General features: G+C 39.8%; 1 pseudogene; it reads right to left on the bottom strand.

Moving 5' to 3' along the window:
- Nucleotides 1-1,128: 1,128 nt before the first annotated feature.
- Nucleotides 1,129-25,362, bottom strand: LOC141643093 (uncharacterized; annotated as a pseudogene).
- Between the last annotated feature and the right edge of the window lie 812 nt (nucleotides 25,363-26,174).

The raw sequence follows: 26,174 nt of genomic DNA, 5'->3' as shown, positions 1-26,174 counted from the left end.
TGGTAAAGACCCAAATAATTCTTGCGGAGACAATGTATCAACATCTTTCGACTCTTCTATAGCGGTAACAATGAAATTGAATTTGTTGTCGAGACTACAAAGAGTTTTGTTGACTATCCTCTTGTCGGAAATATCGTCGCCATAAATTTTCATTTGGTTTACTGTATCAATGATTCGAGACGTATACTCCTTCATTGATTCAGATGGTTTCATTTTCAAGTTTTCAAAATCTCTTCTCAAGTTTTGGAGTTTAATAGCTCTTACTTTTTGTGAGCCTTGAAACTCCACCTTAAGAATGTCCCATATTTCTTTTGCCGAAGTTGCATTGACGATCCTTGGAAAAATCGCCTCTCCAATTGCAGAATGTAAGTATGCAATTGCTCTTGCATTCTTCGTCGTCTTCTCTTTTACTACCTTTTGTTCATCAGCTGATATCTTTTGTTCAACTGTTGATTCAGGTAGTTTAAACTCTTTTTCGATAATCTCCCATAAATCTAGAGCAGTTAACAAAGCCTTCATCTTGATACACCAAAAATCATAATTTTCGCCTACGAAAATTGGTGCGGAAGGCATTGCTGAACTTGATGAAGCCATGCTTTATATATGTTTTTTTTTTTATGTGGGTGTTTTTGATTTTTGGTCCCGAAAGATCAAAAATGCTCTGATGCCACCTGATGGTTTTTAGGGGCAATATAATAAAACAAGGAGAGAAATATATTGATAGAATATTTTGTGTTGTATTTTCTATATCAAAACAAGCTAATACATTAGCTATTTATACTAGATGGAAGACCTATAACTTCCACAAGGCTTTAAGGAAGAAGACTAAAACTCCCTCTACATTAAACCTATGACTTGTAACTCTAGTGACATTTACCATGACACTTACAAAACCTCCATGTAGTAATGTAGGAAGTTTCTTATTGTAATTAGATTGTAACCTTAGTCCATTAATTGTCATAATTCAACAACTCTTAACACAAAACATGACAATTTTTCATAAAATAGCCGAGTTCGACCCTTTGAACCGAGTTGAAGAACAGTATACAAGGTCTCATGTTAGACTAACCACAAAAGAGTATACTCTACTTTTTTTTCAACTTGATCAAATTATCATTCACAAAATGATTTTTAGAAAGTACAACTACATTACAATTACACTACATTACAATGTTGCATAGCCACAGGAAATCGCAATAAGCCTTTGCACCTCTGAAGCAACTACCGGCATCATGTGGTTTCATAGTGTACAGAATGGTGACAGTTGAAGATGAAAGCCACCGGAACTACAACTTACCCTCGGCAGGCGATGGTACATTCTACGAGCATCAGATTAGTACTAATCTTCTTCTCTTCAACAAGTTGGTTACGGGTTCATAAGGGTCTCTCTTGTTCCAGTGTTAAACCCAGCCTTCCTAATTGCCAAGTCAAGATTGAGTACATTACAACAGATAATAAGAAACCTTTATGTATCAGGGATTACAAACAAATAACATAACACGCGATGAGAGAGAAAGACCAAAAAAACCCTAAAAACAAAAAAATCCCCAAATTGATTTTTCCTCGCCGGCGACTTCTCCAGTCGCCTCTTTAGGTCGCCGGCGAGGCTGCTTCAACCCCTTTTTTTCCTGATCCTCTTTCACATTCTTTTTTCGTGCTGGCCATCTACTTCATGTGGTTTTCTCGATTTTGATCAAATTCTCAAAATCGATTCAGGTATTGTATCATTGTCTTTTCGTTTTTGCCATGAATCGATTGGTTTTCTGATTGCTGTTCGAGTAAACTACGGTGGTGGGTGGGTGTTAGTTTGGAGCTTTTTGTCTGGGTGTTGCTTCTTTTGTCTGGGTGTTGCTTCTATTAGTTGCTGGGTTTTGTTCTCTGTCGAGGGGTTTATCCCTTTTTCAGGTTTTCTGAGTCATTTTTCGGTGTTGTGGTGTGTTGTTTCCCTTCTTAGGATTTGTGTATCTATGTCTTCCGCTAACGTTTATCAAAAGTTTCTTGAAACTTTTGCTAGTGCCCATGTCAGCGATGGGTTTATGGAGAATAATGGGGATAGGATGTTAGGCTACTTTATGAAATTGCAGGGGTCAACTCCGTTAATTTTAGCTTAGCTGAGGTGAAGGAGCTTAAAGATAAGGGGAACGGTCTTTTTAGGCAAAATGAGTTTGATAGTGCCGCGGAGTGTTACGATGAAGCTTGTAAATTACTTAGTCTGAGTTTGGGAGATATTGGAGGCGAAGATATTCAATCGATATCTGACCTTGCAGTTTCTCTTATGTCTAATATGGCTGCATGTGCCCTAAAACTTGAGGAATACAGAGCTGCCTCGGGTTTATGCTCCATGATTTTGAACACATTCCCCGGTAATGTTAAGGCACTTTTTCGTAGGGCGGTTGCTTATATGAAGTTGAAAAGGTTTTCGAAAGCTGAATTGGATTTGGTTCAGGCCTTAATGGTGGAACCAAGTAATAAGGATGTGTTAAGGGAATTAGAGGTGGTAAAAGGCCACCTTCTCATAAAGGAAAATGGGAAAAGAGTGCTGGAGGTTGCTAATGAAGATTTCGTGGAGAAGAACAACAAGAAGTCTGTTCATGTTTCGCCCGATGTGGGTATAAATGATAGTGGTGAGAGCGTGGTTACGGAGGTGATGGAAGAACAAAGTGATGTGAGTATAAGGGATACTGAGAGTGTGAGTATGGAAGAGACGGAGGTTCAAAGTATTTGTGCTAATAAGTCAGTTCTTCAGTTCTCCAAAAAGGGAGGTGGTAGTTCTACTTTAAGGATCCCAGCAAATTCTTATCAAAAGTTGCTGGAAGGGAATACGGTGAGTTTTTACCGTAAACGTGATTTGTCAACTTTAACAATTCGAATCCTTAAGAGTGAGACTCCTAAGGAGTTAGACTCTATAAAGGAACAATGTTACCAGAAGAAGAAGAGGAAGAAGAAAAAGAGGAGAGGTTCTAAAAAGGGAAATTCTAAAATGATGGGGGCAATGAAGGAAGACATTACCCCCTCCGATGTTATCAAGGTAGAACCTGATATTCCTAGCGTAAGTTTGAGCTCGTCCACTACTGGGGTCGTGACGTCTTGCGCATCTTCAGTTTGTGACAATTTCCCTCCTCCCGGTACTCATGTCCCCCAAACTGAGGATGATTTTAATGACCATCAGCCTTTCGTCTTTGCTACTCTCCCTATGAAGTCTACGATTCTCTCAGTTGAGAAGCCACCAGGTGCCCCTTTTACTCCTTTGTTTTGCAGGTACCCCTCTACTCATCTTGTGCACGAGAGACGGAGAATCACCACGTCCAAGAGGAATCAAAGTAAAGGGGAAGAAACTCCAAGACACAATTTATCTACTTTCTCAAAAAGTAGATCTCTCTCCCGTAAATTTCTACGTCCTCGTGGCGTAAGTGTGTCTTGGTACTCCTCTGAGGCTCAGTTGTTAAAGAAGAGAAAAGAATTATTCGCTCAATTGCCCAGCTCTGATCGTCCCGCTAAGAAGCATTTATTGGTTGTCAACCTCATCTGTAATTTATTTGCTTTTACTAATAATGTAGTAATAAATCCGACTCCAAAAGTCGGGTAGGTACTTTGTAAGAACATTTTCTTTACTGCTGGCCAAAAAAAAAAAAAAAAACCTTTATATGGACATGGCTTCCCTTCGTTTACAACTTCTAATCTTCACTCTCAAGTTACTTTTCACAGTCCAGCTATTTGTAATTTCACAGCACTGACGACGAGGTGCCTGTTCATCAAATCACATCACATATGTCAGCAGTCGAACCACAAGGAACTGGTAACTATAAGTAAATAGTAATAGATTCATAAGGTAGGGGGCATGTGGCATGATGTGCTTTTATGTTTTTGACGTGAGTTCCCAATTTTGAACTATAACAACGCTTACCCACATAACCCTTGAATCCTCTCTATGTCCTACAATGAGGGATAGCTTGAGATTTTTCCAAATACAACATCATCATCAGAGCCTTAATCCCAAAATGATTTGGGGTCGGCTGACATGAATCGTCCTTTAGAACCGTCCATGAGTGAACGCACACCTCAAAAATGCGAAAAAATAGAAAAGAAAAAGTGAAAAACAAAAGGGAAGTGAAACATAATACGAAAGCCAAGTAAAACTTATAGGTTTTAAAATCAAAGTCTGAATTTCTTTTATAAAAACTTAGAATTTAAATCGAGAATAAAGATTAAAACGAATTTGAAAACCGAAGTAAAACTTAAAGGTCCGGAAATGATTAAAATTTATGTTGCGTCAAGTCCCAGATTCTCATATGAAATGATCTGATGAGATCACTGTGCACAGGAATTAAAATGACCCCATATGTATTAACGGCAACTCTTTTCATATCGCAACTCGCAAGTATGCCAGTGACCTTTAGTTGAAAAAAAAGGACAGATCTTTCTTCCAACTTAATAAAAAGACGGAAAACAAACCTTCAACCACATAGCAGGACTGGATTTCACTGCAGTCACTGTAATTGTCTCCACCGTCCTCGCATACTTGTGCGCTAATTGCTTACATTTACCTCCACTATCAGCAGTAGCAACTCTCTTGTAAATACTCAAGGTATTGCCTTCGCCAACATCTTGAACTTGGTCAAGGAAATAGATGATGGGCCTCTCACATGGATCATCATCTCTGAAAGGCCGGGTATTGAATACAAAAGGCCCATCACTACTACTACGCCAGGTACGAAATGTATGTAATGGCATGCTGAGCACATTGGGTGAAACAAGAGATGGATATAATTGGGCAGTGTAGCCCCATGCAATCGAGACGGACCATTTTCGTTTGTGATCATAACAAAAACTTTGTTGTAAAGTAAGTCCAGGGTCAACCCGGTATGACTTCATCAGTTTTTTCAAAGAGTCCACCTGGGTTTGGCCTGGAAATAGAGGCTTAACAGAGTCAAGATGGTGTAGTGAGACTAATGGAGCCACGGGATGTGCTGCCAGGAAGCCATAAGGATCACCTTTAATGTCGAGCTGTGAAAACAAGATATATCAAGTCCATAGTCAGACTAAGGAAGATCATTACAGTAACGGGGAAAGAAAATCAAAGCCTCCAAATTGCGTATAGAGTGAGGGCTTACGAGGTTACAATTTTCTCAGCATTTGAACAATTTAATCATCTAAGCAGTCCCAAAAACTTAAAAATTTTATGCTCAGTTTCAAAGCACGAATTCTTATAATCTTATATGAGAGAGACCCATATTATGATGGCAACTCATCAAGAAGGTAATGAGCAAAGCATTCATAATTTTATTTCTGCGACCAAAATGTTGAGATACGGGTAGCGCATGTTTTTCATAATGTCATACAAACTTCCAGGTGTAAATGTTTATTCAAGAAACTTCCCAATAAAATGATGACCATTGGAACAATTGTACAAAATAGAGAGAACCGGATATTCCTTCCACGCATGTGAAGTAATATCGACCATTTATGGAAGTAACCGAATTACCACAAATTCTCATTGAAGACAGACACTATCCGTCCGTCACAAGTTGAAGACGGATAGTGTCCCTCTCACAATATACAAGTGGCACTATCCATGGGGTGCTCCATTTTCCCCCTCACTTGTCCTTCCACTTGCCTTATTGTGAGAGTGGCACTATCCGTCTTCAGCTTGTGACGGATAGTGTCCAGGGGCGTCTAAGGCCACGGGCAACCACGGGCGGCGGAACCGGGCCTCCAGTTTTGATCACCGTATTTACAAGCTTTACTGATGAAATTCAATGCAAATTTCGAAGTATAGTACACTTGTACATTTATATTTGGGGCCTCATTTTTTTGTGGTGCATCGGGCCTCAATTTATGTTAAGACGCCCCTGATAGTGTCTGTCACAAGCAAGACACTTTCGCCGAATTACAGATATGACTTTTGAGATACGAATAAAGGACAATCAATTTAAGTTGCTCTCTTAATTTGATCTTAGAAAGAAGAAAGATTTTATCAACATACACTCATAAAATCCTATACGAATCTTATAAGAGTAAAAACAATACTTAGCTTCCAAAAAGAGAAAAATATATTTGTTCAACATAAATACAGACGTATTCTACTCCATTAATCAAGAGACACTGAGGTGTTACTATCCATTCATGATAAGCTCATATATTTACCATCTATTTACTGTATTTTATGCATAATAAGCGACACTAGGAAGCAATTTTGCTTGACTTATGTCTTTGTTAACCAATTCCGAGTGTAGAGTTGTTATGGAGGTTTTGATCATGTTTTAGAAGAAGCTCGGGGTGGTTCTAAGTCACAACTGAAGCCTGGAAGCAAGCTACAAGAGAACAAGGAAAGAACCATCCAAGAGAAAAAGCAAAGGAAAAAGTTGAGGCGGAAATCCAGCACACTGGGCGCACCGTGCGCCCCTCCCTATGCCATTGGGCGCACCGTGCGCCCTACCTGGGTATTACGTGTTTTGATTACGGGCTTCATCCAACTTAAGCCCATCAATTTCTCCTTAACCTAGGACTATATATAGGTGAATATCATTAGGGATTCACCATCTTATGCTTTATTTTGTTAATTAAGTTGTAATTGAAGAATTATCATCTTTTAATTGGGTTTAGATCTATTATGGAGCACTAATTTCCTCTTCTTAATCCGACTCAAAGGTGTAATATTTGGTTGTAAGACACTCTAATATTTCCTTAATTTGTGATTTCCTTGTTACTTAATCTTGGAAACCTTGTTTGATTTTAGTAATTAAGTGTGATTTCCATGTTACTTAATCTTGCCAAGCTCCTTAATTTATTGTTGTTGGGTTTATTAAGTGTGATTTCCTTGTAATCCCATCTTGCAACAACTTATCATTAGACTAATTAATGTGATTTCTTCTTGATTTAATTGATATTGAGAGATTAATTTGTAATTGCTCATTAATTGTGATTTCATTGTGAGTAATTGCACGTATTAGATTCCATTGCTTCATCTTCTTGTTTGCTACCCTCTATGTGTGATTTCCACTAGGGGAACTAATAAGTTGGGTCAATTACTAAGTGTGATTTCCTTGTGGTTGACTTCTAATTAAGGGAATTTGGAGAATTAATCTCACTAATTGGGCAATAGCATTAGCTAAAAGGATTGATTGAGTGGTTCTATCAACCAAAGTGTCTCACTTTATTGAGTTGGGTTAAGTCTTCCTTAAACTTCAAAAATTTTCATCTTTAAACTTGTTTGATTGATTACTTGCTACTCACTCTTATTTGTTGAATGTTGTTTTGCTTTTGTTACTTTTGAAAACCAACCCCCCTTATTTACGTACATGTTTGTTGATTACCTTACAATTGTTCTTATAATATAGTTGAAAACCGAATACAAAACCCCCCTTCTCTTGGATACGATCCCCTTCTTACTACTTTACTTGTCTTCGAATTAGTTTAAATTAGTATTAAGTGTGGCTTATAAATTGTTAATTTAACCGTCTTAAGTAGCGACATTTTAGGCGTGTCAAATTTTGGCGCCGTTGTCGGGGAAGGTAACTGTTTTTAGTTGTGTTTTTAGAATAGTTGTGTTGGTTCATTTTCAATTGTGTGTAGTTAGCTTAATTCCCATTTCACACTTGTTCTTATCTTTGGATTAGTATTTGTGTGAACCTTTAAATTGTGTGTTGTTGTGTAGACTCTTTTATGGTCCACACTAGGAATTCAAGTGATCACCAACCTTATCTCAAGAATGTGAACTTGAGGCACCCCCACTCCCCGAGTGCCCTCCTCCTCTTCTTCCTTGTCTTCGGGATGAGAACCGTGCCATGGTGGCATTATTCGCATCCACGCGAGCTTGATCATAGCCGTGATAAATGTTAGGAAAGCCTTGAATGTGAAAATTGTTTTTCCATGTCCTCTTGATAATATTAGTGGCGTTGCCCTTGAATGTTCCACCTTACATTGGCCTCCTCCCTTACTTGGTTGACATTTTGATGAATGGTGGTCAATTGAGAATCAACCCCCATTCTCCATGGATGAAAATCGAAAGGCATTTCTGGTTGAAAGGAAGAAAATGGAGGTGGTGAGTGGTGTTGTTGATCTTGTTGTACATTGGGCATTGGTGGTAAAAGGAAGGGCCACCAACTTGTGGAAATTCCACCCCTCCTTGTTGTTGGCCACCCTCACGCACTTCCTTTTCTGGGACAAGATAAGCTCGGTCAATCCATAGGTTTGCAAACTCATCATCCGGGAGCATGTAGAAATCGGCGGCGCTTCCCCACCACAAAGGAGAGTCATGGGGACGGGGAAGGTACATGTAGCTCTTGGCTTTAAAACCTCCACCCATTTTCCATATGACTCGGAGGGGGTGTTCTTCGACAACCTCAAGCATGCCCATTCGCCCCCACAAGAGCCGAAGTACCCTCCTCAAGGGGGACCTCCAATGCACACACTAACTTCTCAATCATCCCACCAATGTCGATGGTGTCCGTGGGATGACTTTGAAGTTCCAAACATCCATCAATGAACAAGTCGGCCCAATCCGGAATCAAACTCCTTTCCGGAGTCATTGCCCATAAACAACCCAAAATTTTTTCGTTCATTTTTGTGGGTTCGGTTTACACAAGGTAGTTCGTGTTTATGTGCCGACTCACGGTCCGAAGGACGGGGTCGGGAAGGTTGGTGTTCTTACTATTTTTGTCTCTTACATCGCCGGTGATAGCGAGCCAAAAAGCACTTCACTCTGGCTAGGTCAAAGGGCACGGGTTCGGGGAGTTTATTAATGTGAAGAGCTTGTCATATTTGGTCAAAGGTCATGGTGTGAAGTGTCTTAGAAGCCCGGAATTTGATTCCCGAAATTTTATCCCTTCTCAATGTGACCTTTTCTAAGGAGGCAAAGAATTCAAGTGTGGTGCTCCTCCTTCTGACAATTTTCTCATCAATGCATGTATCTAAACCCATCTTCTCCGATAAAAGTAGAGTCATTTGCATCATACCCAAATTTTCAAAAGTATATAAACTAAGAAACCTAGTGATCACAACCGAGGACTTAACATCAAGTTTTTTGAAATTGGTAAGGGTCGTGCCCGACAATGCCTTCCGACCTAAGTACTCTTGGGTTGGTTGAGAATAACCGGCTCTCTTCTTTCCCTTTGATGAAGAAGTCGCGGTTTCCTTGGTCTTTCCCATAGTAACTTTCCCGGATAAAGCCCTTCTTGCCTTGATGACTACCGAACATTGGTATGCACACATAGTGAATTACTTGGTCTTGAACAAGTTTCCTTCGGGTTTTACTCGACATCAAAAAGACAAAGTCAAGAGTGATTTCAAGTACTATGTGTGGGATGATCCTTATTTGTGGAAATTTTGTGCCGATCAAATAGTGAGGAGGTGTATGCCGGATACCGAAATCATGTCAATTCTCCGGTTTTGCCACGAGTATGCTTGTGGGGGTCACTTTGGGGCCAAGAAGACGGCTAAGAAAGTGTTCGAGAGTGGTTTCTTTTGGCCAACACTTTTTAGAGATGCACACTCCTTAGTGAAGGCTTGTGATAGATGTCAAAGAGATAACATTTCAAGACGGGGAGAAATGCCACAAACCCCGATGATCTAGTGTGAGATATTCGATGTGTGGGACATTAACTTCATGGGACCATTCCCCGCATCTTGTGGCTACATCTACATCCTTTTGGCGGTGGACTATGTCTCAAAATGGGTGGAGGCTAAAGCCACCGAGACCGGTGATGCAAAGGTGGTTGGAGAATTCATCAAAACCTATATCTTCTCTCGATTTGGTTTTCCTAAAGCTTTGATAAGTGACCGTGGAACTCATTTTTAGAACAAGGCTATTGGAGCTTTGCTCAAAAAGTATGGGGTCATTCATAAGGTATCTACGGCCTATCACCCTCAAACTAACGGCCAAGCCGTTTCTAATAGTGAGATTAAGGCCATCCTTGAGAAGACGGTGAATCCCGATCGCAAAGATTGGAGTTTTGAGATTGGATGATGCTTTGTGGGCATATCGCACGGCCTACTTTTTGGGAAACCATGCCACTTACCCGTGGAACTTGAGCATCGGGCTTATTGGGCGGTTAAATCGTTCAATTTGCAAATGAATGAAGTGGGCCTTCATAGGAAACTCCAACTCCAAGATATGGAGGAAATTTGAAACGATTCTTATGAGAGTGCGTTGATTTACGAGGCAAAGACAAGAGCATGGCATGACAATATGATTGCAAGAAGAGTATTTCAAGTTGGGGAGAAAGTCTTGCTTTTCCAAAATTGTCTCCTGACTTTTCTCGGGAAAATTGCGCTCTAGATGGATGGGAACGTATGAGGTGGTGAGAGTTTTTCCACATGGGACAATACCGCAATAGAGATCAAGTGTTTAAAGACCCGGAAAGTCTTGAAAGTGAATGGACAACGACTTAAGCATTATCATGAAGGCATTGAAGCGGGTGAAGTTGAAACACTACACCTTATTGATCCCATTTATGAAGATTAATCGGAACTTGTAACTTTACCGAGCCATCGACGTTAAATAAACGGCAAACCTTTGTTAATATTTATTTCCCTTGCATATTTACATTTCGCTTTTCATTTTAATTTCGTATTTGCATATTTGAATTAATTGCCTTTTAATTTAATTTGCATGCATTTTAAATTACCGTTCATGACATATTAGAGTAGGTTAATGTGTGTTAGTGTTAAGGTTTCTAACTTAAGGCGAATACGTGAAGAATGGGAGTATACGAGCTAAAAATCGGCCTAAGAAAGGAAGGATTGGAGATGAGGAAGACACGAATCCAGCACCCAGGGCGCATCGTGCGCCTTCCTCACCCCCTTTGGGCGCACCGTGCGCCTATCCCTCAACCACCCCGTCAAAAAAATCAAACACACGACATTTGCTCCATACTTCCCCTATTTCTTCACAACTTCATCTTCCCCAAACTCAAAACCCAACTCCAATCTTCCTAACTTCCTCAAATCTTAATCAAACTCAACCAAATCAAGTGCAAAATCATCAAGAATCATCAACAAGTTCAATTTCACAACAAATTTGGCGAGTAAGTTGCTGAAACTCGTCATTTGGTGTCGCGAAACTGAACCTAGGGTTTCGAAATTGATATCGTCATTTGGTGTCGCGAAACTGAACCTAGGGTTTCGAAATTCATCAATTTCGTGAAGAATTTTGGATTGTTACTGGGTTAAGGGACTTATTTGGGCATTCTTGCATCAATATCCTCATCAAACAACAACTACAAGGATCAAAAGGGAGGTATAACACCTTATTCTTATCCTTGTCCATTATTAGTTCGAAAATTCGAAATTCTTCCATAAGTTTCGGTTTTTTTTGCTTTCAATTGTTGTTATTTGTCCTTAGCCATTTTCTAAACTGGGGTGATTTTTCCTTAGCAAATACTCCCTCCCATCCAAACCAAAGGTTACATTTGACTTTATTACGCTTACCGAGGCGCGTTTTGCAACGTGAATATCTTTAGTTACACATTATTAAAATTTACGAAAACTTGATATTCTTATAGCATTCATGACGATGAATCAAACAAGATCTCGCATGACTATATTTTATCTTATACATTACTAATAATACCAAAGATTCTCTACAATTATGAATAGTGCCAAAAAGTCAAATGTAACCTTTGGTTTGGATGGGATGGAGTAGTTAGTAAACACTACACTCAAGTAGTGCCTACGAAGTGTTTGTTGAAAGTCCCCACCCAAAATTCTTATCCAAAACTTGTGCTTTCTGAAAATTTTGAGTTATTATGGGAAAGACCAAGGAAACCGCGGCTTCTTCATCAAAGGGGAAGAAGAGAGCCGCTTCTTCTTAACCAACCCAAGAGTACTTAGGTCGGGAGGCATTGTCAGGCACGGCCCTTATCAATTTCAAAAAACTTCATGTTAAGTCCTCGGTTGTGATCACTAGGTTTCTTAGTTCATATACTCTTGAAAATTTGGGTATGATGCAAATGACTAGACTTTTATTGGAGAAGGTGGGTTTAGATACATGCATTGATGAGAAAATTCTCACAAGGAGGAGCACCACACTTGAATTCCTTGCCTCCTTAAAAAGGTCACATTGGGAAGGGATAATGTTCCGTGAATCAAATTCCGGGCTTGTAAGACACTTCACACCATAACCTTTGACCAAATACGACAAGCTCTTCACATTACTAAACTCCCCGAACCCGTACCCATTGACCTAGCCGGAGTGAGTACTTTTTGGCTCGCTATCACCGGCGATGTAAGAGACAAAAATAGTAAGAATATCAACCTTCCCCACGCCGTCCTTCAAACCCCCGTCCTTCGAACTGTGAGTCGGTACATAAACACGAACTATCTTGTGCAAACTGAACCCACAAAAATGAACGAAAAAAATTTGGGTTGTTTATGGGCAATGACTCCGGAAGGGAGTGGGATTCCGGATTGGGCCGGCTTGTTCATTGATGGATGTTTGGAACTTCAAAGTCATCCCACGGACACCATCGACATTGGTGGGATGATTGAGAAGTTAGTGTGTGCATTGGAGGTCGCCCTTGAGGAGGGCACTTCGGCTCTTGTGGGGAATAGTTTGATGGATCCCCGATGCTTTGAGAGAATGGGCATGCTTGAGGTTGTCGAAGAACACCCCCTCCGAGTCATATGGAAAATTGGTGGAGGCTTTAAAGCCAAGAGCTACATGTACCTTCCACGTCCCCATGACTCTCCTTTGGGGTGGGGAAACGCCGCCGATTTCTACATACTCCCGGATGATGAGTTTGCAAACCTATGGATTGACCGAGCTTATCTTGTCCCGGAAGAGGAAGTGCGTGAGGGTGGCCAACAAGGAGGGGTGGAATTTCCACAAGTTGGTGGCCCTTCCTTTGACCAACCACTGCCCAATGTACAACAAGATCAACAACAACACCCACCACCTCCATTTTCTTCCTTTCAACCGGAAATGCCTTTCGATTTTCATCAATGGAGAATGGGGGTTGATTCTCAATTGACCACCATTCATCAAAATGTCAACTAAGTGAGGGAGGAGGCCAATGCAAGGTTGAACATTCAAGAGCAACGCCACCAATATTATCAAGAGGACATGGAAGAACAACGCTTTGTCCAAAATGCTAATTATGACATGTTGGTGGCTCTCAACAATTTTCACATTCAAGGCTTTCCTAACATTTATCACGGCTATGATCAAGCTCGCGTTGATGCGAATAATGCCACCATGGCACGGTTCTCATCCCGAAGACAAGGAAGAAGAGGAGGAGGGCACCCGGGGAGTGGGGGTGCCTCAAGTTCACATTCTTGAGATAAGGTTGGGTGCTCACTTCCACTTTGAGGACAAAGTGAAGAACAAAGTGTGGGGTGGGCAGGAGTTGGGAAATTGTAACATATTGTAATATATTTCATTCATATCATGCATTGTACTCCCTCCTATTCTAAATAACTCTCCTTATTTCCTTTTTCGTCTATTCACAACATTCTCCCTATTTCCTTATTTGGCAAACTTTTATACTTATTTTAATCACCTCACCCCACAACAACACCCCACAATACTCATACTTTATCTTATTTTAATCACCTTACCCCACAACAATACTTATTGTAATCACACAATACCTTCCCTCTCTCCAAATCTCCTACCCCCACATAAATACTTTACCATATAATACTCCCTTCCTTAATTCTTGTGCCACCCTTGAATAGGGAGGGTTATTTAGAATAGGAGGGAGTATTTCATTTCAAAAAAAAAAAAAAAAAAAAAAAAGAGAAGAAAAAGAAAAACCCGGCTAGAATGAAAACCCGAAAGGGCATCCTAGGCAAAAATGGGAAAGCAGCCGAGGTAGGAGTGAAAACCCAAAAGGGCATTCCGGGCAAAATGAAAAAATGAGTGCGAGCCACGTGAGATAGAGTGAGGAAAATGCTAAACCGAAAACCCGCAAGGGCGGGCGGTTTACGCAAAATGAGAGATTTTGGCAAAATGAAAAATGATTGAAACTCTGAAGTCTTGTCACATAATTTTACTATTTCCTGCATTTGTTGGTGACATAAGTGGAAGTGGTAAGGAAGGTCGGAAGGATAGGCTAGTGGTGTGCCAAGACTAGAAGAGGGGTGTGGAAGCTTACTTTGATACTAGTGCTTTGCATACTTGTTGTTTGGAGTGGGATTTGTTAGGCTTGGTGTAACACCCCCTCATACCAAGGTACCTTACCAGGACTACCCAAGCATGAAAGGTTGTTACCATCTCGGTTGCCCGAGGTTAGTATATATCAAAAGCGTCCGTCCTAAACACATTTAATAGAAGTACTGTAAAGTATTAATGTTTACAACAATCCAAATCCAAACCAACACCAATAAAGTGAATACAACTGAGGACAACTACAAAATCATAGCTAAGACTCGTGGATCGTGAAACTACAACCGGTGATGACGACTTCCCCATGACCGCCCAAGCTCACCAAATGCAATACTGTCAAGTCTCGCCACCATCCCCCGAATGGATCACCGCAGTTTTACAAAACAACAACAACGGGTCGCACCATTCAATCAATGTAAGACAACAAACAATATAACCTACCGATCATCCTCCATAGTAACCGACTACACACCGAAGTGTGTAGCCCCGCGATTACCCATCGCAACAGGTAATCCACTCCGCCGATGGGTGACCGCACCCATCCCCACCAAGTCCAGCTCATCAACGAGCGACTAACAATCCCTGTCCCTTAATGTGCACATCCCCTCCCGTGACGGGTTCCACGGAGGGCGAACTAGGGTGTGAAGCCACTCCCGCAAGTGACTCCACCACAATCACACAAACCACAGCATCACAGCTGTCACAACACAATCACCTCACCACCGTCACCACAACACCCATACTCCGATGATCAGCAGATAACAACAATTACAATACAATAGTAATCTCAATCAATTAACAGTACTGAGTAGGGGGAAACCCTACCTTTTTCGCAATCCGCTTACGCTGCAATCAACCATACAAATGCATAACAATTACCACATCGTCACCTACAACAACAATCATATAATTCTAATCACTAACTGCAAAACCCCATTTCCCCCAAATTCATAATCAAAGACAAACCCTAGGACAATCATCAACAAGCATGGGGAATAAAGACTTACCGACGAAAGGATGAATGATTGAATGCGGTTGCTAAGATTGTCCATACATACACAGAGGAGAGATTGGGAATGATTAGAGCGTCGTAGGTTTTGATTAGGTTTACAAACCGTGTTTTAGAAACTGATTTCTCAAATTTTATAATCTCTAAAAACACTCCCATCAACCGCTGAATTAATACTCGTCAGACCGGATACTCGGTCGAGTATGATGTATACTCGGCCGAGTATCCTCTACTCGGTCGAGTATTCATCTTACTCGGCCGAGTATTCCTCGGCAGAAGCCAAACAGAACATACACTTAGCACTACTCGGCCGAGTAGGCTCTACTCGATCGAGTACTTAGCTTAATAAAATCCGTAGTGTTACAATCTTCCCCCTTAAAAAGAACTTCGTCCCCGAAGTTCCAACCCAACCTATAAAACATGGACACCTAACACTAAGTCTACCAACAACACTTACTTCCACAACATGACTCACGGTATCATCCCAACTACAGCATAGCCTCTCGACACTAACTCCATAATATTATCGAATAACCACAATATAACGTTGTCAACCTTGTCTCACTTCCATAACACTCGAGCACTCAATCCACAAAAGAAGATCAATCATCAAAACGGAGTGTTACATTCTATCATCCTTAAAGCGAACTTCGTCCTCGAAGTTTACTCAAATACATAAACATCATCTTCCAACCACAAAACTATCGGACTCATAATCATTATCATACAACTCAAACACTTGTTGAAATATTCTCTCATTGCTAAACATCGAACTACTACAAGCACGGTCATGACCTTTAATCAAATCAATTAAAACAAATATCCGTCCTCTATGCTATACCAACACTCTACTTCCAATAATATTACGACATGCACAATCCTCAAACGCTATTTGCCGCATCCTACTCCTCTTAAGACACATGTTACGTCCTCGTAACTCATTAGTACTAAATCCTCAGCTATACCTCTCATTATCTTCATTGCCACCACATGTGAAAGATACACGTGTATAATCTAAACACTTACTATTCCTATATCCAAGGCTCTCTTACTTAAACAGTTATCATACCTCAACTCATTTTGCACTCCATTTAACCAATACCACACAATCCTGATCAAAACAAACACTCTAACTCTTCCACATTACCGCAACACGACATTCCTCTCTATATAAACTATATAAAACTCTTATCGCCAAAAGCATAACTCACGATCCACACTTTTTACGTACACTCACATGAGATCCTCATGTTCTTTCCTTCATTACCGCAAAACTCATACATAACTTAACATGACACTAATTCCCCAACACTCTACACTCACTATCTCAACCCAGGATTATGAACCACCCGCATCTTTCGTGTCATTACCACACATGTTTTACGAATCACTAACCATTACCATTTCTACCAAAGCCTCATCTAGAACAAGATCAAAATTATCAGTAACAACCTATCACAACTGTGTCTCATCAACAGATTATCGCTATACCATGACAACAACGAAAACATATACAACTCTCTTTCATATCATCCTCTACCCTCATTCCCAAACCGAAACGGTAAGAAACATCAACAAACAAAACAACAAATACATGTCTAACCGAAACTCACCGTAAAACAACAAAGAAAAAATAACGATCCGTGCATAATCGGTCTCAGACTTTCGAAACTCAATCGTAACCACCCCGTATACTCCACCACAACCGGTGACGGCATCGCAACATCGCCACCAACAACCGCACCGCAGCGCGAAAATGCCCGCATCACAACACGAAGTACCGTGCCCAGATCACCACCCGAGGCACAACAACCACATCGATAAACATCACGCCCACATATAATTCCCACAAACACCGACTCAAGATAACTCTCCTGACAAGAAAACTTACTCAAAACCGCTTTACTCGATCATAACACAACATTTTATACGGAATAAACATACAAGAATCTCATGTACATCATTCTTACCATTTCACGGAATAAACATGTATCATCAATACACATACAATTTTAACTATCCATGTCAGATCAATCAAATTATTACCTTTTGAACCTTATTCCATTATATTGTCGTACCCAACATATATCACAAACATTCATATAACAACTTTATGACTATCACACCATACATTTTCTCGTGAGGTCGAACCTCACACAAACATTTATACACATCATAGACCCATAATCACATCCAACCAAATCAATCCGATCACGTAAGTTACCACTTGACAATGAATACCTCTCATCCGGATTTAACCTGTGTGCCTTTCATAACATATCCTCTCATACCCACAATTATCACTCCTCCGAAAATTGTAGCCATAACATCGCACCCAACTTCGAGCGAATACCTCACATATCTACATCTTATACTCCCTCACAACCAAACATATTAATTACCCCCACAAAATCAACCTCATTAAAACAACTAACTTCCCTAAAGTTACATCATCCTCAACCACTAGTGACAATACGATGGCACCAACATCCTTCATGTGATCACTCTCTTACTAACACTTCGTAATATCACAATCCGTTTTCTCTCTTTGGTTATCATCCCAAATAAAGAACATCCAATCCATCAACAAGATTTACCTCAATATTCTTCCCAATACTATGCTTAATTGTCATATTACCCGATTCCCCACCAAGATTTCATATCGTGCAAATTCTCTACCCAACTTTTACTTTACTTAGTTCCTCGAAACTCCCGACTAATCATGTTGTTCAAAACTCCTATATAACCATTAACTCAAATCCTCATGCTAGTATCATACATCTCGACGATTATTTCTTACTTTATATCACATAACTTCGGTGAACATTTTCTTAGTTTTACTCCCCTCATTCTTTTCTTTTTACACTCGACAAAAGCAATTAACCACTCAACTCCTTATTACTTCTTACCTAACTCTTAAGTAATTTGTTTATTTCTCCCATAGCTCCACAACTCTAATTCCATTAATTCATATCAATATCTTATCATTCTTCTTATCATTTATCCTCTCTCATCTTGCTTCTCACTCACCCTTGTCACATCAAGTCTACACACTAATGGTTACTCTTCCATTAGTCGTATCTCCCTTTCGTATCTCTAGGAAACCAAAAATTTATGTCATACCGTTAATTTTCCATAGAATTACACACTAGGCTCACCCCTTAATATTCCAACTTCCCAAACTTAGCCACTATCTACAAATCCACATCGCGACATCACTTCCTTTAAGTTCACTATATACCTCTCTTTCCTATCTTCTTACAACAACCTTCCATTACATATATCCTTAAGCAACTCTATCCTAGCTGTCTTCCTCCCTAAATCCTTACACATCCAAATATGCCACTATTCTGGTCCCATATCTCAATCTTTCATTCTCATGCTTCTTTACACTTACATCACCCTTGTCCATATACACTTACTTTTATACTACTCAACACACCGACTATATCACTCATCATATCTCACAAAACATGCTCTTTGCCTCAATTAGCTCACATTCTTTTTTTTTTTTTTTTTTTTTTTTTCTTTTTTCCACTTTCTCTCACATGTCTTCCTTATCCAACACATGTCCCTCATAAGCCGGCATTCCCCCTATCATAGTATTTGGTAACTTACATATCAAGACCGTCTCACATATAAGAGAATGCGTTAAAACTCAAAACATACATGTGTATATACCCTATGACTCAAACAATGTAAAAACATAGCCACCGGCTCAAAATAAAAGTAAGAACATAGCCACCGACTCAAGTGGCCGCCCAATGAGGTACTCGGTCGAGTACATAACATACCAGGTCGAGTATAAGGTACTCGGTCGAGTAACTATATTACTCGGTCGAGTTTCGACTCCAGAAGCAAACTCAATTGTCGCAGAAGGATTACTCGGTCGAGTATTGGGAATACTCGGTAAGTGGACCTTACTCGGTCGAGTATGAGACTACTCGGCCGAGTTCGGACTCCGGACGCTAAACAAGATTATCACGAGAGAGATTTCTCGGCCGAATATGGAACACTCGGTCGAGTACAAAAGACACTCGGCCGAGTAGGGACTACTCGGTCGAGTATCGCCAGATTCTCAAGACTGTCCGTTTTAAAAAAGCAGTCATATCTCACTCGTTACTTGGTCATTTTGGGCGTGTGACCTATCGTTAGAATCGTAAGAGGACAAGCTATCACCTCAACTTGGAATTACAAAGAATATCATTTCTAGAACTCGACTTATGACAGTTTTAAGACAACCCTTCCAAAATCGGTTTGTATACAAATCAAAATTTCTTAACAAAACAACTTAAACATGCATAAAGCAAACAATAACAACTCAATACTTCTAAAAACCAATACATAGGTGAACTTTCATCATACTCACATTAGAATTAAACACGACATTCACATATGTAGACGTATGACCTTAACCACATGCTACGACCAACAACCAAACATTAACATCATCATGATTATGTATACACATCCTACCTCACATTACATATACTCCAATTTCACATTTCGTTAGCACAATTACACAAAATTTTCCATCTATATATGACACTTCACACCCCATTTCAAAAGCCTAGCAAGAACCACATAACATGCTTCGGATTCTCACACACACAACTACGCAATTCCTTTATCATATACCACCATGGTCAAATCCTTTCATTTCATCCAACAACTACACAAGGCTCAAGTTACAAGTATTACACACACATGACTCAAACATACAAAATTTCACCCCATGTGACCGGCTTGAGATCGTAAGGGCCTTAATGCGACTTCGGACGTCTCCCAAGTCTTTGCGGTAGCTCCAAACAACTCTCCCCGGGTTCATTTTATTTAGACTCCCTAAGTTCATTGGGTTCATTTGTTTTAGGTGCCTAATCGTCGGCTCGATACCACTTTGTAACACCCCCTCATACCAAGGTACCTTACCAGGACTACCCAAGCATGAAAGGTTGTTACCATCTCGGTTGCCCGAGGTTAGTATATATCAAAAGCGTCCGTCCTAAACACATTTAATAGAAGTCTTCAAAGTATTAATGTTTACAACAATCCAATTCCAAACCAAAACCAATAAAGTGAATACAACCGAGGACAACTACAAAATCATAGCTAAGACTCGTGATCGTGAAACTACAACTGGTGATGACGACTTCCCCATGACCGCCCAAGCTCACCAAATGCAATACCCGCAAGTCTGCTCACCATCCCCGAATGGATCACCGCAGTTTTACAAAACAACAACAACGGTCGGTCGCACCATTCAATCAATGTAAGACAACAAACAATATAACCTACCGATCATCCTCCATAGAACCGACTACACACCGAAGTGTGTAGCCCCCGCCATTACCCATCGCAATGTAATCCACTCCGCCAAAGGGGTGACCGCAGCCCATCCCCACCAAGTCCAAATTTCATCAACGAGCGACTAACAATCCCCGTCCCTTAATGTGCACATCCCCTCCCGTGACGGGTTCCACGGAGGGCGAACTAGGGTGTGAAGCCACTCCCGCAAGTGACTCCACCACAATCACACAAACCACAAATCATCACAAATTGTCCACAACACAATCACCTCACCACCGTCACCACAACACCCATACTCCGATGATCAGCAGATAACAACAATTACAATACAATAGTAATCTCAATCAATTAACAGTACTGAGTAGGGGGAAACCCTACCTTTTTCGCAATCCGCTTACGCTGCAATCAACCATACAAATGCATAACAATTACCACATCGTCACCTACAACAACAATCATATAATTCTAATCACTAACTGCAAAACCCCATTTCCCCCAAATTCATAATCAAAGACAAACCCTAGGACAATCATCAACAAGCATGGGGAATAAAGACTTACCGACGAAAGGATGAATGATTGAATGTGGTTGCTAAGATTGTCCATACATACACAGAGGAGAGATTGGGAATGATTAGAGCGTCGTAGGTTTTGATTAGGTTTACAAACCGTGTTTTAGAAACTGATTTCTCAAATTTTATAATCTCTAAAAACACTCCCATCAACCGCCGAATTAATACTCGTCGGACGGATACTCGGCCGAGTATGATGTATACTCGGCCGAGTATCCTCTACTCGGTCGAGTATTCATCTTACTCGGCCGAGTATTCCTCGGCAGAAGCCAAACAGAACATACACTTAGCACTACTCGGCCGAGTAGGCTCTACTCGGTCGAGTACTTAGCTTAATAAAGTCTGTAGTGTTACACTTGGCTTATGCATTGTTGTGGGTGATGAGTTGTGTGATCACTTGTTATTTTGAATTGATGAGGAGGAATTGAGGTTGCCTACTTGTTGAGCTATGAGATGCTTAGATGAATATGGTGACCTTGTTTTGAACCAAGTGGAGTGATAAAGGGGAGTAATAAGGAGATTGGTGATGAGCTATGAGTGAATTGTGAAGATTGTATTGGTGGATTTAGGAACATTATTAGAACAGGGAAGGTATAAGGAGGGCGCGTGAGAGAGGAGCGACTCTTTATGGAGGATTTGGGTCACTTATCTTATTGAGGAACATGTTGGGACGTACTAGTGGCCATGAAGTGAAATGATAAGGGTGATATAAGAAGGTAGGGGTGCGAGAGAAGAGGGCGTGCCCATGTGAGCTTCCCCATGCTTTTCTTGTGAGTCTTTACATTGATGATTGGGTTGTTGATAGTTTGCTCGGGAAGTGTGGAGTGGTTGATAAGCTCATATATTTACCATCTATTTACCGTGTTTTATGTATAATAAGAGACACTAGGAAGCGGTTTTGCTTGACTTATGTATTTGTTAACCAATTCCGAGTGTAGAGTTGTTATGGAGGTTTGGATCATGTTTTAGAGGAAGCTCGGGGTGGTTCTAAGTCACAAGTGAAGCATGGGTGCAAGCTACAAGAGAACAAGGAAAGAACCATCCAAGAGAAGAAGCAAAGGAAAAAGTTGAAGCGGAAATCCAGCACACAGGGCGCACCGTGCGCCCCTCCCTATGCCATTGGGCGCACTGTGCGCCCACTTGGGTATTACGCGTTTTGATTACGGGCTTCATCCAACTTAAGCCCATCAATCCCTCCTTAACCTAGGACTATATATAGGTGAATAGCAATCGGGATTCACCATCTTATGCTTTATTTTGTTAATCAAGTTATAATTGAAGAATTATCATCTTTTAATTGGGTTTAGATCTATTATGGAGCACTAATTTCCTCTTCTTAATCCGACTCAAAGGTGTAATATTTGGTTGTAAGACACTCTAATATTTCCTTAATTTGTGATTTCCTTGTTACTTAATCTTGGAAACCTTGTTTGATTTTAGTAATTAAGTGTGATTTCCTTGTTACTTAATCTTACCAAGCTCCTTAATTTATTGTTGTTGGGTTTATTAAGTGTGATTTCCTTGTAATCCAATCTTTCAACAACTTGTCATTAGACTAATTAATGTGATTTCTTCTTGGTTTAATTGATACTGAGAGATTAATTTGTAATTGCTCATTAATTGTGATTTCATTGTGAGTAATTGCACCTATTAGATTCCATTGCTTCATCTTCTTGTTTGCTACCCTCTATGTGTGATTTCCACTAGGGGAACTAATAAGTTGGGTCAATTACTAAGTGTGATTTCCTTGTGGTTCACTTCTAATTAAGGGAATTTGGAGAATTAATCTCACTAATTGGGCAATAACATTAGTTAAAAGGATTGATTGAGTGGTTCTATCAACCAAAGTGTCTCACTTTATTGAGTTGGGTTAAGTCTTCCTTAAACTTCATAAATTTTCATCTTAAAACTTGTTTGATTGATTACTTGCTACTCACTCTTATTTGAATATTGTTTTGCTTTTGTTACTTTTGAAAACCAAACCAACCCAACCCACCTCAAATAGTCAAATGTAATTACAGAACCTCAAAACCTTTATAACTCGATTGCAATGTTGTACTTAGGGATGGCAGATTGGCAGTGTCACCCCGATTCTATGGATATCTATCCACCCGAAATTAAATGGATGGGATATGGATGACGCTTTGTTTTTGAATTTAGGGTGAGATATGGATATGGGTAAATTTAGGGTGGGATATGGATTATAGTCTATCACCCGCTTAATCACCCGGTGGATATCCTAAATTAATTTTTATGAAAAATTAATAATAAGTTTTTAAAAATATTAAAAATAATTTTGATATGTGTTTCAAAATAATATGTTAACTGATATGTGAGCTAGAAGTTGAAAATTGAGACATGGTTAATATAAACCTCCTTGGCCTGAGTTTAACTATAAGCTTGTGACTTGTCAATGTTTTTCACTTATTACCTATATGAATTAATCTTATTTCAAGAGGCCTGAGTCTAACTTATGCTAATAGATATGTGAGCTAGGCTTATTTCACTATAATCCAATATGTAAGATGATTTATTTGGTGATGTACGCCTTTTAATTTTATCGTCTTAATTTTTTTTTTACGCTATATGGTCTTTAAATTTTATTTTATAAGCGTGAAAATATCCAACGGGTGCCCGCTTCACCCGGTGGATACGGATATGGATGGATGAAAATATATTAAATGGATAAGGGTGGGATATGGATGACCATAAATTAAATGGATATGGATATAGATATGGCTTCACACCAACCATATCCCACCCATTGTCATCCCTAGTTGTATTGTAGCCTAAATTTATACTCCCTCCATTTTTTTATATATGACGTTTTACATTTACGAGGTAGGCATTTGACTTTAATATTTACAAAAATATATTTGTTCAAAAAATATAAAAATGGTACCATTAAATTCCTTACGAAAAACTCTTTTATATGAGTATACATATCATAATATTTAGTCTTATATTTTAAGAGATATTGAAGAGAGAAGGAATTGTCTCAAAATGTGAGAAAGTTATATATAAAAAAATAGAGGGAGTATTTTTATCACATACACCATGACATGGCCTCTGATTGAGAATGAGAACATTGAAAGTGGACATGTTCCATACATGGCATAGGAATATAGGTCATGTGCCAAGATATATACCCAGAAAAAAAAACAATAATTGAACCAAATCTTGACCTTTCACTTGTCCCAAGAGTCAATCTTTTAGAGATTGGACTATAATTCTATATTTGCATTTTGAAAATCACAAACGCAGTTCATATTTTTGGATGCTTTAGTTCGTAAAAAATCTAAACTTTATCCCTCAAAAGTTATATACTCGTACATGGGTGCATTCAGGTTGGACTTGTAATTCTCTCCTTGAGATAAAGGCATAGACTTTGAAATTTGTTTTGGAATGTCATTAATAAGTTGTAATTACGCTCTTATTAGCACCAGGAATTAAAAATGGAAAATTGATATGAATCTAAAATACCTGATGAAATCCAGGTTCTGTAGTAAGAGGAACACCAAGCTCCGCAACACAAGCCGAAACCTTCTCATCAGACCCATAATATTGCCGATACCTAGCAATACACCCATCCAACCTCCCAACGCATAACTGATCGCAAACCCGCCACCCCCAAAGGCGGTCCCATACCCATGCATCACATCCTGCTCCACACTCTCACTATTCCCCCCTACATAATACAACCTACGGTGATCATATTTAGCCAACACCGCCGCCACATTCTCCGGGAAAAACACTGTATCATCATCTCCCATGACAAACCACCTCACGTCTGGTAACCCCAACTCATAGCTCTCCTTCACTATCCTCGCTATCCTATCCGACGGGTTCTTCGATCGGGTTCGGGTAGAAACACGGTAGTCTAGCCCGGGTTGGAGAGGTTTCCGGTCGAACCAGACGAGGGTGCGGGTGAGGTTGGGAGAGTGCCAGAGGAGGGAGTAGAGGCGGCGGTCGGGCCAGGTGGCGGCGGATGCGCTGAGAGAGAAGAGGATGTGTTGGGGTCGGGTTTGGGTTTGGGTTTGGGCGTGGGTCGGGTGGGAGAGGTTGGAGAGGAAGTGGGGAGTAGAGGTGGTGGATGAGGTAGAGAGAGAAGTGAAAGTGATAAGGGAGATGGAGAGGAGGAAGGAGAGAGTTAAAGCGGCTTTGGTTAAACGAAGGAGGAAGTCACAGTAAGGTAGTGAAGAGAATAATGGTGGTTTGTTGTTTTGATGATGACGACGATGATGAAGATGTGTATGTGTATGTGTATCTGGGTTGTTGTCTTGGACCATACTTTCTTACTTTCTTACTTTGTTGGGTATGGAGCGGAGTGAAGGGGAGTGACTAGGGGCGGGAGAGTAGTGAATGTTTGTGGTCAAATAGGGTCGTCATATGTCAGATGTGGTCATGTGGTGATACCTTTGGACCGCTGTAGTTTTTTGTTTGATTCACGCTAGGGAGTAGGGAGTCTCTACGCCAAAAGGATACAGATACACTAGGTCTACAAATTTTTTGTACACCATCCAATGCGGACATGACACGTGACAAACCATGATAAATTAGGTTAAATGGATTTAGGGTTAGGTTAGTCATTTTGCATATATAGTTAACTACTATATGGTTAGTTTTATTTCCTATTTCATTTATTTTGTTTCCATTTATATTTAGGCAATTACATAAAAATGAAATACTTAATTTATTATAAAATAACCAGTAATGTTTACAAAATAATTAATGTTTGCATCAAACAATTATTTGCATCAAATTAACGAAACTCTAATTCAATTACAGGACAATTACACATTTGACTAAATTAGGGTTCATCCCAAAATTGAATTAGGGATCAAAACAATTGAATTTCGTATAACATTTCCCCCCTAATTTAATTGAATTAATAAAATTAATGGATCGATATATCAATTTTATCGAAATTGTTCATTGTTTTCGTCCTAAAATAAGTAATTCGAATGTAACCCTAATCCAAAATTCAATTAAACAGAAAAATTGTTTATTCAATTGATGATGAACCCTAATTGAAATCGTTCTATTAAGAATGATGAAACCTAATTTAATGACTGTGTGAATTTCATTGGTTTGGAATTAGTCGAAAATTTGAGGCTTAAAAAAACTGTTCCGGGTGTAATTCCAGAGCAGTTATATGGTACCACCCGTGCTTGTAGAATGAC

Source organism: Silene latifolia, chromosome 2 (assembly GCF_048544455.1).
Source record: "Silene latifolia isolate original U9 population chromosome 2, ASM4854445v1, whole genome shotgun sequence".
Taxonomy (NCBI): domain Eukaryota; kingdom Viridiplantae; phylum Streptophyta; class Magnoliopsida; order Caryophyllales; family Caryophyllaceae; genus Silene; species Silene latifolia.
This window is presented reverse-complemented; position numbering and strand designations above follow the sequence as displayed.